General features: G+C 48.1%; 1 pseudogene; it reads right to left on the reverse strand.

Annotated features, from left to right (window-relative positions):
• Window positions 1–1,704, reverse strand: LOC114828580 (uncharacterized; annotated as a pseudogene).
• Between the last annotated feature and the right edge of the window lie 4,885 nt (window positions 1,705–6,589).

The following is a 6,589-nucleotide window of genomic DNA, read 5'->3' on the forward strand; positions in this document are numbered from 1 at the left end:
CTACCGTAGGGTATCGTTCGTGTATCGAAAAGGACAGTATACGCCATACCGCTCATTGCTGCTAATATACCTCCCCATTTGGTATCTTTTATCTCGTCGATCGGTGCTGATGCGTTCCCCACTCCGAAGACCGCCATATCACTCCCCTTGGTTACATACTTGCAAATATATTTGATAGATTTGACCGAATTACAGTATTCGACATTAATGTGAGCTTTGAATGTTTTGGAAAGTAGCGGGGAATACGGTACGACCCAACGATTGTCGATTTCAACATCATGGTTGCGAACCCTGAGTGTTGTTGTTCTCCCTCCGTCTTCGATTGATCGTCGTCGATACTGAGGATATCCATCATTACCAGTTATGGTCTCCGCATGAAGATTCCGAGGGTATCTCTTCGTACAAATTCCGTCTTTCAAACACGGAGATTTGTTGTTGATCGCACCGCAAGGACCATGGATCATGTTTTTGGTGACGACCTCGAATAATCCTGGATCTGAATCTTTATCTGGTATTTCCGCTGAGATGACAGCATCTATATTGTCTGGGGTTATCTTGCGGATCAACCAAACCAAAACATGCGCATGCGGTAATCCTCTCTTTTGCCATTCGATGGAGTACATCCAACACCGCGGCTCTCCGAAAACATGGTGCTTGACAATGAAGTCCATCATTGCTTTCAATTTTCGCTTGAAAACACGCGCGATGATGTCATGACGGTGCGAAGCCGCCTGACCAGGAAACAAATTGTCTTTAATTTCATCCCAAGCCGGGTTGCATGTGATCGTGATGAATAAATCCGGACGGCCGTAGACCCGAACATACGTCATCGCATCTTGAGCATACTCATGCATATGACGTGGACTTCCAGTGAAAGTTGCCGGGAGGATAACAGAGTTTCCCACATGATTCGGATTCACATTCCCGTCTGTGGCTATTGTCATCTCGTAAATGAATATATTCTTCCGATCGCAATTTGGTCTGATTCAGCCGGATGAACAAAAGACGTTCACTCTCGATTTTCGCATACATGTCAACTATATACTGATGGAATAATTCTCGGCATCTCAGTATATGATTATCATGGTTCTCTCGGATCATCAGACGATAAGAATAATAATTCATCGAGCTGACCTTTTTGCCATCTCTTGGCCCGTTCGCACATTCCTCATTCTAATATTGAAATGGTAACCATCGTCTCCACTCCAAAACATCAGTGATATTGTAATGCGTCGTAAGACCGATGAGTTTCAGCCATCTCTGGAGATCGCCGTTTCTACGATGGAGAATGATGTCTCGCGAATTGAATTCTTCTCCGACTATCACGATTGCAACCTCATTGATTGAGGGCGCGTTGAAGCGATGCTTGTTTTCTCCAGTCGGTGTTTTGTCAGCTCTGATAACAACCACGTAATCGTCTTCGGGCATACGCTCCAAAGCAGTCGTGAACAACCGAACCAACTCGTTATGTTGATGCAAGAAAGCTTGCAAAGCTGCAACGATGTCTCTGTTGACACCTGAATGAAATCGACACCGCTGGTCAACTTGCTCGTCGAAATTCCCCATGAAATAGATTTGGAGGAATTGATGATCCGCCTCCGGCAATGGTAAAAGCGATCCAACCCGATGGTAGATTTGTCCTGATACTTTGAAGGTAGGCATAAAATTGTCTCGTATAATCTCCGTGGCGCCGAAAGATGTCATTTGAAAACATGAGTTGTACTTACGAATGCTTCGAAGAAAAAGATTCGCCTGACTCGTCTGGCCGAGCATTAACGATGCTAAAGGTTCCGGCGGTGAATGCACCTCGTGCGAAACGACCTTTCCCCCGCACAACACATTCCAGGACTCTCATTCCTAAATTTGAATGCCCGACAGAACTGACAGACCTCATCCATTTTACCGATACTCACGCTGGTGTGCTTGCTATAATCATACACCGGATCGTACTCATAAGCCGCAAGTTTCAGATCCACGTGAAGGTTGCGCCTGGATTGAGTACACCTTCCCCTGTTCTCCAGTAATCGTGCCGATCTTCGTTCATCGGACTCATGCATACGGCTTCGGGCTGTTCGTAATCGATCTTCCTCCAATCTACTCTCTCTCTGACGACTATTTTCATGAAGTCGGGCTGAAAAATGACGATTCCGATCCGCTTCTAGCCGCAAAGTTCTCTGATCTTCTGTTTCATTCGAACGCGCTAATTCCTGTCGTGCTCTCTCCCGCGCGAGCCTCTCGTGCCTCCGATCCTCGGTCTCAAGTGCGAGTGATGCTTTCCGCTTCCTAACTTGACGCGTGGAACGTCCCAGAGAACTCCGCTTGGGGGCCATTCCTAACGATCATCAACGGGTAATTTCGAGTGCCGACTTTCAGGGCACGAACCAAAAATAGTGCATTCGGAACGCTACCATACGTTTGCCTTCAAGTTATCGAGTCGATCCAGAGAAGGCGATCTTCGTTATCACCCGGAGTTGAATAATTATTCGTACAACAACAACAACGAAGTATAGGAACGAAAGGGAAGAAAGAGAAAGGGCCTGGCGATTGAACCCTTATGAAATTTGATAGGTCTATAACCATCCCTAGCATGTCCTGACCTCGGTACCGGAAAATCGTCGCATTCCGATGTTTGGATCGGGAGTAATCGCGATACGTACAGACAGACATACATTCGATTTTATATATGTAGAAGAAGAAGATTGGTCGGCTTCTTGAGAGAAGCCGTACACACAGAGCGGCTCTGGAGACTTCTGCTCGACCCTTAAGACTCATTAAGTCTACGCTAGATTCTCCTCCGCTGAAGTCTTGGTTCTGCGAAGAGCAACGTCGGACGAATATCTCGAGATTCTTCGCGCCTCCCCTCTCGTTATCCGTCAACGATTTCGAACGCTCTCAATGGGTCGCCTGCTCAGGACGTCAGACTGCTCGTGAGGAAATAGCGAGTTTCGACGACTTGCAACTGTGATCACACGTGAAGACGGGAGAATTCCCCCGAGCAGGGAAGAATCTTCCAGTCGGCTCACATACATCTGCGACTCCGACGGCTGTCATCGATCCGGAGTTCTCGTCGACAGTCCGTCTCCGAGATTCCAGACTCACGGACCGGTGTACCCGGCGATGAGTTCGGAGCGACGGGAATCCAGAAATTAATCCCATTATGTCAGCCTCTTGCTGATGGACAGGGTACTTGACACCAGACTTCCTTCTCGTCCTAACAGTCCTCGGATGACGGCATTACGAATATCCGCAAAGCGGGCTTAAAGTGCCGAAGGATCGTTTAATAGTGCCCGAGCGGTTTCAAGGCTCATTACAGCATTTTTTGGCAGCGCTATCGCTGGGAAAACGAACGCGATCGCCTGGAACCTGGTGAGCTGCGAATAAAAAAGTAGTCAAAGGGATCGAATTCTCGCACTTCCTGATCGAGAGGACTCACAACGGGCAGAAACGGGATTCCTAAATCCGTTCGCAGATTTTTTTCCGTGTCAATCCACCGGAATATCGGAAGGAATTCAAACAAAAAGTCGAGTCGACGATATCTCGACCACGAGGCGTAGCGTTGCGCCACCCGATTCTCGATGCACATCAAATTACATCAAGTTCGAAGGAGACAATATTATTCCTGTACGTTCGCGCGCCGGAACTATCGCCGGCGTCATTCAAGCGGATCAGACGTCAGCGGACAGGTCTCCGGCCAGATTTTGAGCAGATCTCTCTCTTCCGTCATAATCTTCAGCCGTGCCGACTAATCTCATTGGGTGGGCCGACGAACGTGATCCGCAAGCTTATTTGCCAGAACGTGATATCTTATGGACCTCTAGAAGAGCGATAACATGCTGAAAACACGAGCTTGCCTTTAATGGGCCGCGGGTCCGATCCGTGTGGGGATGCACCCGCGTGACCGCTGACCCTAGGATCCCTCCGGAAGAGATTTTCTGTGGGGCTTCGACACGTCGATCCGAATGATCGATCGGCCTGATACCTCCGATATGAGATCCGCTGTCATATCGGGCAAGGCTTCCAGAGCCGACAGCTGAAGCCCGTAGAGACGTTGCCCGGACCTCGTTCTGTGAGAAGTTCAATCTCTATTTCTGTCTTCTTGATTCTCTCATCATGATGATTCCTAGATATCTCGAGACTACGTGAACTTCTTGCAGCGGCAGTGACGCGCTCACCAAGGTCACACCAAGTCCGATAAGATAAGATACAGCTCATTTGGGGCAGACGACTAGCCTAGATAGGGTACGCTCCGATACGATAGCTAACGGCGGACAATATAAGGGAAGGGGTCAGTACTTAATTCCTGTCATTATTTTCTTTTATCTCCCGAAAAGTTCCGTCTATCCTTGGCGAGCATCAGTTCGTAAACATCCCACAGTAGCAAGAGCACTCGCTCTGACTCGGACCTATATCTGAGTTGTACGGAGGGATTGAATTAGTGAGCGTTGAGAAATGCTCGTGTGTGCTATATTTGTAAGACCGTTCCGTTGAATATTATTCGATGATAACAGAACATACAAGTTGATCCTTGGTCTTTCAGCTCGATCCTGATGGATTTCGTTGATCATAGAGCACGTCCATGTAGGGGGAATTTCAACGGTGCGTGCTCATCGTACTGCGCGTCGTTTCATCTAAGGATTCCGAGGTATTGACCAACGGGCTTGGTTAGTTTCGTGTGGATTCAGTACGTAGCTTCCTTCGGTAGATGGGTTGCTCCACGGTTGCCGGCCACTTTTTCGAGTGATGTGTCCGTATACCAGCGGTTCTCAACCTGGGTCCCGCGGAACCCTGGGGTTCCGCGAGCCCCTGCTCGGCTGCTCAGACTTTTATTAATTTTATCGGATTGGAATAATTTTTCTGAGCTCTAATGCATGCAGGATACTTCATGCGATCGTGGTCGAAGGTTTTAAGGTGATTAAGGGGAAAAGGAAAGATAGAGTCCGAAACCAATAATAAGGGTTCCGCGGGGCAAAAAAGGTTGAGAACCCCTGCCGTATACCACATTTCTATGCCGTTGTATCGAGGAATGGCGACGATTCGGAGGGATCTCTGGGCACGAGTATCTCCTCGGTTATAACGGGTCTGAAGTCCTATGGCAATCGGTTGGCCTGATTGGAAGGATGTCGTGCCGTCGAACACTCCAACGATTCGCTAGGTGAGGAATGTGCGCTACATGAAATGAGAAATAGCAAAAGCGGCGTATACCGATAGTGGACGAGATAAAAAGCTGGCATCGTGAAGCTGTGGGGCAACCGTGGTCGACGCGTACATACACGCTTTTCGGTGCGTTTTTGTACACATTGTTGCGGTTCAAGGTAATGAATACACGACATCGAATATTCTCTTTTCGAATGCACGAAATTCCCAACCTTCCGGGATCCGATTTTCCGGAGCCCCGAAGGACTCGATGGCAATTTCGTAGGATACTCGGTCGAGAATCGGGGCTGCTGAATTTTCTCCAGTTTCCTTCGGTTCGCATCCAGGAATGTCTCACCGATCGAACCCCACGACGTATGGTCCTACTCAAGAGCATTTCGCCGCAGCGTACGCGAGAAATATACGCGCTCACGCTCGATGCAGCGTAACGACCGTTCGAAAATTCGCTAAATCGTTCGATGCATGATAGACGCGAAGGAGTGGTTGGTGTTCATCCATTCTTCTTCCCATGGTGTTCTCCAGGTTTTATCTCCGATGTTCCGTTTAGTATCGCTTCGGCCTTGAGCCAATGCGGATCGAAAGCCTGCAAATTCGAAAACCGTATCGAACAAAAAGTGACGGAGACGTAAACAGTTACAAAAATAGCCAATTTATTCCTCGTCTTAGTAAATACTGTGAGTACACATATGAATGCAGGGGCAGTGAACGACATCCGGCAGCTGTGGAAGGAAACACTGAAAAGACATAAAGTCCAGAGCAAAACTGCCGGGCATAACGATAAAATGTCACATCCCCGATATTTGCCGTATCACAGTGGAATAGAAATCTTCCCAATATATCCCCTCAGCTATTGCGAAAAAAAACATGAGAACGAGTTTTTAGAGAAAGCATCGCCGTCGATAATCATTGCCCCCATTCCGGGAGAAAGTATTCATTAGTAACCATGGATATGATATCGATTTTTCGGCAGAAATGCTTATTTTCGAGAAACGGCGGTCACTGAAAGCTGAACAGTTGTTCCAGTATCGGGAGCTCAAGAAGCCGCCGGTCCACGAATGATACGGCAATTCCTGGCCCGCCGTTGAGTACGGTTCCGCTCGTCAGGATCGATGGTGGAGACAAGATGTGAAAGAAATTTACGGTTGTCTGTGATTGGAGGCAAATCGCTTGGAATGATTCGTCATCTTCTTTCAGTTCTGTCGACGCACTGTAGCCCAATATCTAAGCGCGCGAAAGAGGTTATTGAGCGAGTCTTTCTATCGAGAACGCGTCAAGGAGCGGGAATTCCATCTTTCGAGGCATGTATGAAAGACCGATGCTTCGACTAGTCTCGCACGATTCGGATGGTTTTCGAATTAGGATTCGGAACTAACGAGCTCTCTGTTCTCAGCTTTGCGAGAGGGAACCGGCTCTCGGGCCTCGCAACGATCGGGAT

Source organism: Galendromus occidentalis, unplaced genomic scaffold (assembly GCF_000255335.2).
Source record: "Galendromus occidentalis unplaced genomic scaffold, Mocc_1.1 scf7180000076383, whole genome shotgun sequence".
Lineage (NCBI taxonomy): Eukaryota > Metazoa > Arthropoda > Arachnida > Mesostigmata > Phytoseiidae > Galendromus > Galendromus occidentalis.